Source organism: Diospyros lotus, chromosome 8 (assembly GCF_014633365.1).
Source record: "Diospyros lotus cultivar Yz01 chromosome 8, ASM1463336v1, whole genome shotgun sequence".
Lineage (NCBI taxonomy): Eukaryota > Viridiplantae > Streptophyta > Magnoliopsida > Ericales > Ebenaceae > Diospyros > Diospyros lotus.
Window position 1 is genome coordinate 24,670,948 of NC_068345.1, and position 15,962 is coordinate 24,686,909.

Genomic DNA, 15,962 nt, shown 5'->3' on the forward strand with positions numbered 1-15,962 from the left:
AGAACCATTAGAGAGCTGGCTGCACCTGATGTGCATTACCAGCCCCTATGTATTCAATACCCACAGCTAGATGCCAACTTCGAACTTAAGTCTGGACTGATCCATTTGTTGCCCAAGTTTCATGGCCTTGCAGGAGAGGATCCACACAAGCATCTGAAAGAGTTTCATGTGGTTTGCTCAACCATGCGGCCACAAGGAGTAGATGAAGAGCAAATCAAGCTAAGAGCCTTTCCATTCTCACTTGATGGATCCGCCAAAGATTGGCTCTACTACCTACCACCAGCTGCCATTACCAGTTGGGATGGATTGAAGAGGATCTTCCTGGAAAAATTCTTTCCAGCCTCCAGAACAGCATCAATAAGGAAGGAAATTTGTGGTATAAGGCAGATGAGTGGTGAAACTCTACATGAGTATTGGGAGAGGTTCAAGAAGTTGTGTTCCAGCTGTCCTCACCATCAGATAAGTGACCAACTCCTAATTCAATATCTCTATGAAGGTCTAATCCCCATGGACAGATACTTGGTAGATGCTGCAAGTGGAGGAGCTTTGGCAGAGAAGACCCCAGCAGCTGCACAAGAACTGATATCAAAGATGGCACAAAATGCCCAGCAGTTTGGCACCAGAATTAGCACTCCTACAAAAGCCATCAATGAAGTCAATGTAGCTGCCACTATGGACCAGCAAAGGATGGAAAACAAGCTTGAGGAATTGGCTTCCATGGTCAGGCAGTTGGCATTAGAGAGAAAGCAACCCCAGCAGCAGCTTTGTGGCATTTGCTCCTTGCCATCCCATACAACAGACCAATGCCCACAGTTGCAAGAAAATAATGAGACATGTGCAGGCATTTTTCCTGGAAGACCATTCCAGCACCAGCACCAGCAGCACAGCCAACCACAACCTTCCAATAGGTATGACCCATACTCAGCCACCTACAATCCAGGTTGGAGAGACCATCCGAACCTCAGATATGGCAGCCCTTCCAATCAACATGTGCACCAGCAGCCATACCACCAGAATCAACCATTTCAGCAGAGGTTCCATCCTTCAATTTCAAGCAACCATGCTCCACCACCAAGGCAGAACCAAGCCATGCAGCAAGCACCACCATTACCCAAGTCAGAACCTACCTTGGATGATCTTGTCAAGCAACTAGCAGCCAACACACTCCAATTCCAACAGAAAACAGAAACCACAATTCAAAATTTGGAGACCCAAATAGGCCAGCTAGCCACAAACATCAATGAGTTAAGGAGTCAAGGTTCCGGGCAGCTTCCTTCACAACCAGTTGCCAATCCAAGGGGTAATGTTAGTGCCATCATGCTTCGAAGTGGGAAAGAAGTGATCATCCCAACCCCTCCACCATCATCAAACAAAGAGCAGCATGCAGAGCAGCAGAATGTAGAGGGTAGCAAAGAGCAGCAACCCCTCTCAGTCCAAGAAGCCAAGCAACCAAACTCCAGCTATCAAGAACAAGGAGAGTCTTCCAACATCCAGCCCCTACCATTCCCACATCGAGCAACACAAAACAAGAAAAGAGCAGAGGCCGAAGTGGATAAAGAGATTCTGGAAACATTCCAGAAAGTTGAAGTCAACATCCCCCTCCTTGAAGCCATTAGACAGATCCCCAAGTATGCAAAATTTCTCAAGGATTTGTGTACTCACAAGAGGAAGCTTATGGGGAATGAGAAGATCAACCTTGGGAGAAATGTCTCTGCCCTTATCCAACCTGCCATGCCAGCAAAGTGTAAAGATCCAGGGATGTTCTCCATTCCTTGTACTATAGGAGACATGCAATTTAGCAATGCTTTACTAGATTTAGGTGCATCCATTAATGTCATGCCTAACTCTATTTATGCTTCATTGCAGTGTGGTCCTTTGAAGCCAACAGGAGTGGTTGTCCAACTAGCCAATAGAAGTACTGCACACCCCACTGGAGTCCTAGAAGATGTGCTGGTTAAGGTTAAGGATTTAATCTTTCCAGCAGATTTTTATGTTTTGAATATGGAAGATAATAGCACACTTGAGCATGCACCCTTGATCCTAGGGAGACCATTCTTAAAAACTGCTAGAACTATTATCAATGTGCATGAGGGTACACTTTCCATGGAATTTGCTGGTAACACAATTAACTTCAAGATACTTGATGCCATGAAATTCCCTGCTGAGGATCATTCCACTTTTCAAGTAAATAGAGTTGACCTGTTAGTGAATGAAGCATGTTCTGAGTCTTCTGATTTAATTGATAAATTCCCCACTGTGCATGAGTTCCCAGATACGATTATTTGCACTAATTGTAGTGATGGAGAGAGTCAATGTGCTGCATGCTTAGAGATTGCTGAATTTTTGCATAGCCATGAGTTTGATTTTGATGCTAACATTTCCCAAATGGAAGATAGTGCTGCTAACCTTGTTGAGTAGGTTGATAGTGCCTTGGAGTTAGAGTTCCAGTCAAATAGGTCAGCCCCCTCTTTGCAGCAGCCACCCACCATTCAGTGCAAGCCTTTGCCTCAGCACCTCAAGTATGCATTCTTGGAGAAAGATGAGAAGCTGCCAGTCATCATTGCAAACAACTTGCAGCCTGACCAAGAGAGAAAGTTGCTGGATGTGCTGAAAAATAATAAGAAAGCAATTGGGTGGACTTTAGCGGACATAACTGGAATCAGCCCATCTGTTTGCATGCATCGTATCTTATTGGAGGAAGGAGCAAAACCAGCAAGGCAGCCTCAAAGAAGACTTAACCCAACCATCCTTGATGTGGTCAAACAGGAGGTAAGTAAATTACTTGCAGCCGGCATTATTTACCCTATTTCTGACAGCAAGTGGGTGAGTCCCGTGCAGGTTGTTCCAAAAAAGACGGGCATCACGGTGGTCCCAAATGAGCACAATGAGCTCATCCCCATGAGAGTGCAGAACAGTTGGAGAGTCTGCATTGATTATAGAAAGCTGAACCAAGCAACCAGAAAAGATCATTTCCCCCTCCCATTCATTGATCAGATGTTGGAGAGGTTGGCTGGTAAGTCACACTATTGTTTCCTTGACGGTTTTTCCGGGTACTTTCAGATTTGCATAGCCCCAGAGGATCAAGAGAAGACCACCTTCACCTGCCCCTTTGGCACATTCGCTTATAGAAGAATGCCTTTCGGTCTATGTAATGCTCCAGGTACCTTTCAGCGATGCATGATAAGTATATTTTCAGATTTTATAGAGCATTGCATGGAAGTGTTCATGGATGATTTTTCAGTTTATGGTACTTCTTTTGATGATTGCTTGGTTAGCTTGGGTAGAGTCTTAGAGAGATGCATTGAAAAGAACCTTGTTTTAAATTTCGAAAAATGTCATTTCATGGTAGAACAAGGAATTGTTTTAGGGCATGTTCTATCTAAGAAGGGTATAGAAGTGGATCGGTCTAAGGTTGATGTTATTGCTTCATTGCCTTACCCCACCTCTGTGAGGGAGGTGCGTTCTTTCCTTGGCCATGCAGGATTTTACAGGAGGTTCATCAAGGATTTCAGCAAGATTGCACTTCCACTTTCCCACCTTCTCCAGAAAGAAGTGACCTTCCACTTTGATGAGCAGTGCAAGCGAGCATTCGAGGAACTGAAGAGTCGACTGATTTCTCCACCCATCATACAGCCACCCGACTGGGAGTTACCCTTCGAGCTGATGTGCGACGCCTCTAACTTTGCAGTGGGTGCTGTCCTTTCACAACGTGTGGAGAAGAAGTCACATGTCATTGCCTATGCCTCGCGCACCTTGGATGCTGCTCAAGCAAACTACACCACGACTGAGAATGAGCTTTTAGCTATTGTGTTTGCTTTAGATAAATTTCGCTCCTATCTTCTGGGTTCTAATGTTGTCGTGTTTTCTGACCATGCAGCCCTAAAATACTTATTGAAGAAGCCCGATGCTAAGCCCCGGTTGATACGGTGGATGCTCCTACTTCAGGAGTTCAATGTGGAGATAAAAGATAAGAGTGGGGCCGAGAACCTTGTAGCTGATCATTTGAGCAGGGTCCCTCCTTCTTCAGATTCCACAGTCATGGACTCCCAGCCTATCAGGGATGATTTCCCAGATGAGTTATTATACCACATTCACGGTGTTGAGCCCTGGTATGCTGATTTAGTAAATTATTTAGTTGCTTCTGAATTACCTGCATATTTTAAGAAGGAACAGCTAAATAAATTTAAGAGTCAGGCTCGGTATTATATGTGGGATGATCCCTATCTGTGGCGCATGTGTAGTGACCAGGTCATTAGGAGATGTGTGCCTAACCATGAGTTTGCATCTGTCTTAAATTTTTGTCACACACTTGCATGTGGTGGTCACTTTGGTCCCCAACGTACAGCTAGGAAAGTCCTAGATTCTGGATTATATTGGCCTTCACTCTTTAAGGATTCATATGAGTTCTGTAAGAATTGCACACGTTGCCAACACACAGGCACTATATCACGTAGGAATGAAATGCCTCAACGACCCTTATTGTTTTGTGAAATCTTCGATGTTTGGGGTATTGACTTCATGGGTCCATTTCCTGTGTCATTTGGTTATTTGTACATTCTGTTAGCTGTGGATTATGTTTCAAAGTGGGTGGAAGCTAAAGCCACCAGGACTGATGATGCTTCTGTGGTTGCAGATTTTGTTCGTTCTAACATCTTTTGTAGGTTTGGCATACCCAGGGCCATCATCAGCGACCAAGGATCCCACTTTTGCAATAGAAAGATGGACACCCTACTTCGTAAGTATGGGGTAATACACAAAGTGGCAACTCCTTATCATCCACAGACTAATGGGCAAGCTGAAGTCTCAAATAGGGAAATCAAGCAAATTTTGGAGAAGACTGTCCAGCCCAATAGGAAAGACTGGAGCACGAGATTAGAAGATGCACTTTGGGCCTACCGCACGGCCTACAAAACCCCCATCGGCATGTCCCCTTATAGGTTGGTTTTTGGAAAAGCGTGTCACTTGCCGGTGGAGGTGGAGCATAAGGCATATTGGGCAGTGAAGCAATGCAATATGGACATCAGTCAATCGGGGTCCCAAAGAAAGCTCCAACTTCAAGAGCTTGAGGAGATTAGGATGGACGCATATGAGAACTCACGCATCTACAAGGAGAAGACCAAGGCTGTGCATGACAAGCTTATTGTGAAGAAGACATTCGAAGTTGGCCAGAAAGTTCTGCTATACAATTCCCGTCTCAAGTTGATGCCCGGTAAGTTACGTTCTCGTTGGACTGGTCCTTTCATAGTTATTCATGTTTTTCCCTTTGGTGCAGTTGCAATCAAGGACGAGTCCAATGCAAAGCAATTCACAGTGAACGGGCAGCGGCTTAAGCCATTCTACGAGAGCTTTCAGGAGCATATTGTGGAGGAGCTGCATCTCCTCAACGCCACCTACATTTGATACATCAGGCTGTTTCTCTCTCCCTAGTATTTTACATTTACTTGTCTTATTCTTGATTGGAATTGCATGTTTACATTGAGGGCAATGTAAAGTCTAAGTGTGGGGGGAGGCAGCATTCTTATTTTGGCAACATTTTCTTTATCTTTTCATATTTCTTTTTCCTTGGGTTTAGTTGAGTTTGTTTTGCGTGGAAATGCAAGTTAAGCAATTAAGTCTAAAAGAACCCATCATGATTAGAACTTCGATCTTATCTTCCTTAATTTCGAGTGACTTGGCAATGAGTTTAATTTGATAGATTGATTGGGTAGTCTACAGCCGTGAGGATTTTGAGCCTATTGTCTTTCTTGTGTGTGCATTCACCTATCATGATCTCCACTCTAGAACTTGTTTTGATTCTTGGTTGAGGCTATATTTGTTCATGCATGACTCAAACATGATTAAGGCATTCTTTCTTGTCCCCATTTAGCCATTTTGTTATACGAAAGAAAAAAAAAAAAAAAAAATTCAATCAATCCCTTTCGTTTGCCACTTAGAGCCATCATTTTTACCCTTCATTTTCATACACCCTTTTTGGACCTTCCAACCTTAGGAAGAGGAATAGTAAGTGCATTCTAGTGAGAGAGATTGAATTCATCGAGCAAGTCATAAGGCCAAAGGCCATTTGCATCCATGAAAAAGAAAAAGAAAAGCAAGAAAAGGATAGAAGGGTGAGAAGGAGCGTAAAACGCACTCACCTAGTCAAAAAAAAAAAAAAAGAAAAAAAAAAGAAAATTGATGAGAAAAAGAAGAAAGCAAAGTTGAGACAGAGCGTAAAACGCACTCAACCGAATAAAGATGCAATGTTCTTCATAACGCTTGGAAATTCTATCTCTTGATCTTAGAGTTGCATGAAATGTTTTCTCGACCTAAGGCATGTTTTCCTTCATTGTTGTCTTTCCATTTCTTTCTTCCCCACATTACAACCCTGAATAAGTCCTTTTGATTTGTGGCATGCATTTGACATGGATAGTGGAGATTGAGAAGATAAACAAGCTTATGGTAGTGGAATTGTGATTGGGTGAATTTGAGCGAAACAGTCACCACCACCTCTTGAGAGATTTTTGAGCATACACTTGCCCTGTGAGAGGCTTCCACTTTTGATTTGTCTTATTGGATGAATTGCCATGTCACTTGTTTTCTTGGAAGTAGAGGAAAGATGATCTTTGAATGATGAATTCTTGAAGACTTACCTACCTTGCATCTAATTTGTGTTTTTCCACATTTCTATTCTTGAGTCATAGAGTCTAGTGTTTTGCCCAGGAGTGCAAAAGTCTAAGTATGGGGGAATTGATAGCATGCATATTTATACCATATTTTGGCATTTCACCTCATTCTTATTAGGCCATTTGAAGCAATTTTTGCTGATATTTCATTGTTTCTATTTTATTATGCTTCAAATTGTCCTTACACTATTTTCTATCTTACCTCTACTCTATGGATCCAGGCTTTAGGGAATATTGGATGGGCTAGAGAAGTGGCTCAACTAAAGGAGCTTGGGCCTACTTTCAAGGAGCTTGGGCCTACAATCAAGGAGCAGACTTGGGCTCACTTGTTTTCTGTTGGGCTAGGCCCAACCCTAGCCTCCCTAGCCTTTCCTTTCTTGGCCATGTATTTAAGGCCTCTTAGCATTAATTTTCAGAATATCATCATATAGATAGAGAGGAGAAAATAGAGAGGATTCTGCCCGTTTTTGTTGTTGTAGCACTTTCCTGTTTTTTACATCTTTTGTTCCATTTTGTTTTCCTTTCTGTAATGATAGGCTAGAGCATTTGTAACCGGTTGTGTGTCTTGAATCCATGTGGAATTTGAGTCCCGGATGAGCTGCAAGAATCTGGTTTGTTGTTTGTTTCTTATTCATTTCTATTTGGTTTAGTTTGAGCAGATTTGTGAATGCATGGAGTTCGTGGCAGGTTTGTGTGAATTTGCATGGTTTCATATTCTGTTAAGTGCTTAAGAGAACAGAATGTTATAGCCGGTTGGTATAACATCTCGGAAATAAATATTATGTGCTTGAACGGTTGTTCTTGCATAGGTCCGGATAGGTTGAATAGAGAGTGAATGGTTGCATTTTGTTTACAAGAGATTTCTGTATCCATTTTGTTGTTCCAATCATTCTAATCCTTGGACGGTTGTTGGGGATACTTTGAGTTTGTTTTCCGGAGATCAAAGCATCTAGCAAACCAAGATATATAGAGTGGACAAGGAAGATTTCACATAGGAGACAAATACACAGCCGGTTGCACTCCTCTTATTGATTTTTCATCCATCTTCATCTTTCTGTTTTGCCAATTAGTTTTCTGTCAAAACAACCCCCCCTAAACAAACTGTTATTGGTATTGGTTCTCTTTGTTGGTAGAAGAAGGTGAGGCTTCTTGTGAGAGATGACCTAGGGTGCACTTTGCTGCAAACTAGAGAAGAGATTCATAGATCTCTAATTCTGGAGCGGTTCGACAATCGCTGGCCAGGGAGCAAGACCCCGACTCCATTATAGGTACCTGGTCTGAGGCAGAGGAAGGTGATCGACCACCGCATCATCATCAAGTATTTGCATTTGGTAATCGAGTAACAATTAAGATTAAATTGATAAGTCTTTGGACTTGTGTTAAATTGAGAAGTCAAGTAATCAAATTTCTTATTCGAGTGAAAAATATTAAGTCTCTATACTTGGACATTAATCGACTAAAAGATTAGGCTTAATCAATTAAATCTTACCTTAGTCAAGTAAATTTGTGCCTTAGTCAAGTATAATGGGCTAAACAGAAAGCGAGACTTTATATCAATTTTATTAATCGACTAAGAGGTATCTTGTACTTGAGTAAATAACTTGTTATGATCAAGTATCAAGAATGTTTAATCAAGTAACACATATGAAGTTAAAATGCTAATCGAATAAGATGTATTCTGCACTCGAGTAATATCATTATGTATTCAAGTAATAAATGTGCTTAATCGAATAATTAATTTGAAGTCAAAATTATTGGTCCCTTAGGATATGACCACTCAAGAAGAGGCGAATTAAGAGTTTAAAAATTTTGTCAATTTACTTAATTAAAATTCTTATTATTTAATTTTAAACAAATTAAACATCACATATTAATGGCCAACGAGATTTCGGTACGTGTCCCACAATGAATGTCTTGACAAACTTGCCCCACCTAGGGTAACAGGCCACTCCATGCCTGTAGGTGGCACCCCACATTCTCGGACAGACTCCTGGATTCTCAGAGCTTGCAAAGCCTATGCGCAATCAAATAAAGGCGCCAAAACGACACTAAAAACTCAAAATCAATGACTCGATCAGATAACTCGGTAGGCCACCAAGCCCCGTGCCAAATTCCTCAAAAACATCTCGGCAAGGCACTGACCAACTTGACCCTACCCCATACATACCAAGTCCCTAACATAACAAGTCTGCCAAAACATCAAAACCACAGGGGCTGAGTAAGACAAACACAAGAAGAAAATTTCAACAGAAGCAGAGCATCACGAAAGGGAAGAAAAAGAAATAATTTCTTATCAAACAAGGGAAATTCGACGAGGTTACAGGACCTATGCGAGAAGCCTACGTTATTACACAAAAAATCATGACTCGGCTTGACTCTCCTCCGCCGGGTCTACAAGATAGCCATCCTTGATTTCCTTGAAAAAGTTAAAAGCCGAGAGATCCAGCTCTAGGAAAATAGCTCGGACGTGGGACAGGGCTACTTTGTACCCTTCCCTTTTCGACTTCTTTGTTTCCACCTTACTCTTACCATCTTGGACCAAGTGACCGCCACCTCGGCCTTCGCTTTCATCTCCATCACCTCGGCTTTGGCTAATGCCACATCCACCTCCAACTCTTTCAACTCCATGCCCACAGGGTCCAGTTGGCTTTGAAGAGTGTCAATTGTGCGATTAACCTTGTCAGCCCGCTTCTTTGTTTCAGCAGTGGTAGCCTTCACAACCTTCTTGACTTCCCCATTTACTGACTCCCAGGCCCAATTCAGTTTATCCTCATAATTCGCCTTCATCTTGGTAAGCTGGGTCATGGTACCTACCTCAAGCAATCGATAATCTGCAGCAAGCTGGAGCACTTGATGCTCGACCAGATGAAATGCAGTTGGTTGTCCCAGTTCCAATAGCCTCCGATCCGATAGTGGATCAAGATAAGTGTCAATAAAAAGGTCTCTCCAAAATTTGAGGTCCCGAAACAAAACTGAGTAGCTCCTAGGACCAGTAGAACTCAAACCACCAGACGGTCGAGTCTCCATCTCGGACCCCTTCTGTCGCTTCTTGTGCTGAGTCAACTCCTCGAAAATAGTAGGCTCCTCGAGCCCGAGTCAAAGGCTTGGTGGCAACGGCCAAAGGAGGCGACTGTGTAATAGAGAAAGCCAGTGTCGGTAAAACTAGGGCTTTCTCGGGCGCCTTATCTGACATTACCAAGCCTAACGTAGGGTCATTTTTCTCCTTACGGAGTTCCTTTAGCTCTTCCTTAAGATCTTTCTTATGGAACACAAATGCCATTTGCCCTACAAGAAAGAATATGCAGGCATGAGAAAGAGTAAAGAGATAATCGCTCGAGAGGCTTGCAAGACCCCCGTAACCCCCTAACGTGGATCTGCGATAGCAAAGGATTCCAAATTAGAGGAGTTACTTTATCAAAGCAGTATGCAAAAGAAGAGCGCAAGCAAGAAGCACAATCCCAACCAGAGTCCTCGAAGGCACTGAGAGCTCTAAAAATCGCGGGCTTGAAGACTGAAGGTAGTGAGGGGAAAAAACCCTAGCACGAAAGGGATCTTTATAAGGGTCGTTGAGCAGCGCTTATGACACATTCAACGGTCGAAAGTCATCGGTCACTAATCTACCGCTATGAAACTATCACCTGTCACACATTTAAAGAGATAGCACCCCACCTCCCGGACATAATGCCTCGAATCTTGAAACCATGCGCACCATGAATAAAAGCACGAAGAGAATTACTTCACCTTAGAGGCCAAGTTGGCTTCAGGTGCCCTTAGAACCAACATCTGTCCACACAAAACCATGCGCCAACTTAGCCCTCCATCTCGGCCAAGTCCTAACAATAATTCGACTCTCAAAAACTAGCATATATAGCAAAACTCGTCCAGACTTTCCCTCTTTTAGCTCAAACACTCGCTTCTCAAGCATCTAACCTGTGTGGACCGTCCCGACTCGATCTCGGCCTATCTCTCACGGCCTAATCTTGGCGTGATCTTAGCCAGCCTGCAGCAACATCATTCAAGGCCCATATTGGGTATCCACACGCCCGCTCAAATTCCATCCTCATTTATGGCAGATCTCATTCTCATTAATGGCGGATCCCATCCGCATTAATGATGGTCCCGTCGACACCATGCTACCACCTGGGAACCTCCACTAGCACCAAATACTCAATTTGATCACCTACAAACACATGACACATACATGTAGGAGGACATCTCCTCATCCTTTATAAACCAGCTCTTTTTAAAGCCAATGTATGTTCTTCTCTCTAACCCACTGATACTCTATCACTTTTTACTCCCTCATTCATTCGAGTGTTGGAGTGTTTGTAGGTGGCTGTCACCCCACCCCCCCCCCCCCCCAACGGATCGATCCCCAAGGCCCGTCCCTTACAGTTGCAGGCTTGCCTCCAACCATCCTTTTATCAAGAAAGAACAAGTTGTATCCATGAAGTTTCAACCATGTCTTATTGTGAGATGTGTGTGAGATTGAGGCCTAGTTCAAGCAAAGATAAATTGAGCAAATGGCATTACCCATCACAAATTGAGAAAAAAAAAATCAATTTTTGAAAAATTGCCTATCTTTGTTCTCTCATCTGAACATAGTCTAAGAAGCTATTTGGCTTAGTTTAAATTTTAAGAGTTTTAAGTTCTTAAGCTTATAAGTTCTATAAATAACTTATTTGAAAGTATTTTGGTCTTTTACATGATTAACAAGAGTTTTTTTTAGATGGTAAAAAGTTAAAAGTGTGCCAACCTTTGAAAAAGGTTATACAATAGGGTAACTTGTAACCTCTTCAAACTTCCAAACGGATAAGAAAATAAATATTAAGCTATTAATTAGTTTTCTTCAATTAAAAAACAAGTTAAAGTAACATGGTCGAGTTTTATAAAAGGTTTTTTTTATAAATATAAAATACATTTTAAATTAGTCAATTATTTATCAATCACTCTATAAAATATATAAATCTGGTTTTAAAATTAGTTTAAAGAATTAAATTTAAACACTCCAATGGGATAAAATAACCAAATATAGTTTAACTAAATCCAAAAGTAAATTATCATATAAAAATAAAAATGATAGAAAGCCGATGAGATGGTTAAAATTGGCATCATCTTCAAAAGTAAAAACAAAATACTAAAACCATAACATAACGGTCAACCATTTGAATGTGAACACTGAACAGCTGTAGATTCCTTGTATCCGGCACTGGCAAGCAATTGCTTTTGGTCCGCGCGTCAGTTGCTTTGTTTTTAGGGGGCCACGAAAATGAACATGATTTCTGCGATTTTCACGTGGGTCCACTTTCTCGGATACATCAAAGGCCTCTTTCTCCGTCGCGTCGCGACAGTCGTATTCCGTGCCATCTGTCGGACCCATGGCCATAAATTAAGAAACTCGTGCTCCACGATTCCTACATGCATAACACAATGACTAGACTGTAGCTCATCTGTATAAGAATTTTTTGTGTTTTTTAAATGATTTTGAAAGTTTCAAAAGTTTAATTTTTAATGTAAAATTAATTTCATTAGTTAAGTTTTAACTAAATTAAATATTAAATAAAATAAATTAAAAACCTCATTAAATTGGAACCCAACACTAGTGATGGGCTCATTCCAATTCCTATGGACTATTGGTAGCCAACAAAAACAATTTGGCAATGGGTTTTCTCTGGAACCCATTCACAATGCGTTTCAAATGATGGCTTCATTGGCAATGGGTTCAAATCCATCACCAATTCTATAAAAATATAGAGATGTTGAGATTTATATAAAGAGAAGAATAAAATGAAGACAGTCGATTGAACATGAAAATATTGATGATTTTTTTTTATCGTTGGCATCTTTTTTTTTCATCACCAATGTAAAGAAAAAGTAATCAATGCTATCATCTTTTTTTTTTTTCTTAATTTTTTGTGTTGATTTATCATCATCTTCTTATCTTTTTATCTCTTTTTTTTTTTTTTTTTTGTGGAGATGGGTTCTAATTGACATTTATTTATTTTTGTTTAATTAAGATTTCATGTAAAATTCATTAACGTTTAATTTAAGAAAAATTTCACAAAATACTCATAAGGTTTAGCAAAATAGCACCAGCTACTTTTGTGTTTTTAAAAATAACACAAACTTATTTGAGCAAAAAAATTGGGCATTTTCCCCACGTATTTGAACTCTCTCTATTTTTCTCCTTCTTTATATCTCTCACTTTTTCTTGGCAACCACATATCTTCCCTAACAATGGTGAAAACACTTAAAGTACGTTTGATTGGAGGTTAGAAAATGAGGTGAAATTCCAATTTCATGGAATTTTAATTCTCATCCTACCTCCTAGAAATTTTAATTTCTTGATTTTAAGAAAAATTTTAACTTTTTAAACTAAGATGGAATTCGAATTTCATGAAAAATAAAAACTGTTTGATGAAATTTCCTAAAATTTGGATGAAAAATAAATTCTATCCTCATTTTTCACCCCTATCAAACGCACCCTTAGTTCTCTCCTTCTCCTTTTATACGATCTTTCACTTTTCATTATTGTCCATATCTAAATTGAAAATACACACAATATATATATCTCACATTCTCCGACAATTATTTTTTAGAACAATAACAATCAAAAGCCTCATTCAATGTTTAACAATAGCTTCATTTTAGCTTCAATTTTGTAGGTTCGTTAAAGGTTTCATGTATGTTGGGGTTTATAATGTTTTGTTTCTGACTTCGATATTGCGGGTTTTTTATTTTGGTATTTGGGGGGTTTTAATTTTGTGGGTTTACTAAGGTGATGTTCTCCATGTGGGTTTGAAATCCTAATGGCCAGGAGGGCCCAAGCCCACTACGAGTGACGTGGAAGAGCACTGGTGGGGACCACGTCAAAACATTTAATCATTACACATAAATTATGCCTGATTAGACAAAATGTGATATCTTAACCGCAGGATTTTTTTTTTTTTTTTTTTTGATATTTTTATTTTATATTAATATAGCATCCTAAATGGAAGTCACTTTCTTTACTCTTTGTAAAAAATTACTAAAAATTAACCGTGATTTGTAAGTTGTAAGATTGCATAATTAATAATATCAAAATAAATGAGAGTATGATATCATTAGATTTGATATCTTACCCGCATCGCATGGATCTGGGGATATTGCACAAGGTGGGGCGATGCAAGGGTGGTGAGATAACGCGGGTAGCGGGGGGAAGGTGTGGGGCCCACATCAAGTAACATAATGTTGTTCGACACGGATAAAATATCAATTCCAATAATATCATTATTAAGTGATTCATCGGAACATGTGACATTCTAAAATAGTCATATTGTTAATGGCATAGATTTCACATCAAAGATCATATTATATCATGACAATATAAGAACAAAAGATAGGTGAGTCGGGCATGTGGTAATAATTGAGTAGTATTATTTCGATCTAAATAATTTGATGTGTAGGAGCAACTAAAGACATAAAAGTTGATAATATGAATTTATAATTGTGAATTCACACCAATTTTTGAAATTCATTGCACTTTATGCTAATCGTCTAACCATCCCAAATATTCTATATGGATGGAAATTGCAATAAAGGTTGACATGTAGTTATAAAAACGTGGTGTCAAGATTTATATGAGTTCTCATCTCAAATAATGATAGTTGATGATACCCAAGAATTGATTTTTGAGCCTCGTTTAATCTCGATCCACATAATAAGGTATGTACAGCTTTGATACTTTGAAAGGGGTCTTCTGCAACCCAAATGGAAAGGCTTTTGCAAGCTAGCGAAGCAAGCATATTGTAATGACCCATTATTGGGTCTATGTTACTATTGATATTTTATTTATTTTATTTGACCTTGGTGCATTTCATATATTGGCATTATAAAAAATTTGAAGATTGGAAATAATTTATGTGGCTCATGAGTCAAAAGTAATGAAAAGGAATATTATGTTTAAAAGTCTATGTGATGGGAAATTAATTTAGGTGTAATTCCTAAGTAAATTTATGAGAGATTGTGGGTTGAATATTTAAAGTATATGTGTATGAAAATTAGAGTTGAAAGGTTGAAGTTTCTAACGTGTAGAAATGGAAATAAATGGGTTGGGCCAAGTGTTGAAAGGCTTAATAAAAGTGGAGGTTGAAAATTAAATGGAATGGGTTGGGTTAAGTTGAAAAATAAATACTTTGGGGCATTAAGTGAGTTAGGCCTAATCAATATGAGTTGGATTAATGAGTTGGGCTTGAGTCTATTTGTAAAATGAGGTTTTAAAGTTAAAATGAAATGGAATGAATTATAAAATGACAATTAAGGGTCTAATGAATGTATTTGAGGACAGAAAAAGTAAAGGGCAATTGTGAAAAATGAAATGTGAAGAATAAAGAAAACATAAATGAAATTTAAATGAGTGGTAAAAGACTAAAAGGAGCATGGGATATTTGTGGCTTGTGTGTTGTGTAGAAAGGCAAGATGGTCAAATAGCAAGGGGGTGGTTGGAGTTGGACGTGCAACCCACTCCTCCCCCATGCTTCTCTTTTCTTCTTGCTTTATTCTTCTTCTTCTCTCCAATTTCTTGCTCCCGACGGTCTCTCATTCCTCTTCTCCATCTTCTTCTCCATCATCTTCTTCATCAACTCTTGGCTTGGAGTTTCATGGGTGGATTTTCAGATTTGAGGGAAAGCTTATTCGCTTTGGTCTCTCACCATAAAAAAGGCAAGTTCTTCTTATATCTCCTCTTGTTATGGAAATTCTCTTCTCTTCTCTATTTATGTGCAAGTTTTTCTTGCATCTCCTTTTATTATGCAACTTCTCTTCTCTTCTCTTCTCCATTTATGTGCAAGTTCTTTTTTGTTATTTCTCTTCATTTTGAGCACACTTTGCTCACTTCCATTGCTATAATATCATTTCTTTTGATAAAATGGGTCTTTCTTTTTGGTTGTGAACATTTTGTTAAATTTCTTAAATATTAATGGGTCTTGTTGAAGTGTTCATTTGGGGTTTGATTTACTCCAACAATCCCAATGAATGGCATTTTTATTGGTTAGATTAGAACAATGCAAATATTGTTGATTTGCATTGGATTTGGTTCGTCTATTTTCATTTCTGGGTCTTAAGAGTCGACTATTTTGATTGAAAGTCAAATACCCCAAGAGCTCAAGGTCAGGTCTAAGAAAGAACTCTAGAAAAGCTAGTATATATATCGAGGATAGTAAAGAAGGAAACAACACTAGCTGGATACTTTTTGGGATGAATGTGGATAAAGAACTTTTGGGTTAAGCATGCTTGAGCTAGGGTAGCTCAAGGATGGGTGAC

General features: G+C 39.6%; 1 non-coding gene across 1 annotated transcript; it reads right to left on the reverse strand.

The window, feature by feature from the left end:
• Window positions 1–356: 356 nt before the first annotated feature.
• LOC127809054 (small nucleolar RNA R71) lies at window positions 357–461 on the reverse strand. The gene has a single exon (XR_008025060.1). It is a non-coding gene; the product is annotated as a small nucleolar RNA R71 (small nucleolar RNA).
• Window positions 462–15,962: the final 15,501 nt, after the last annotated feature.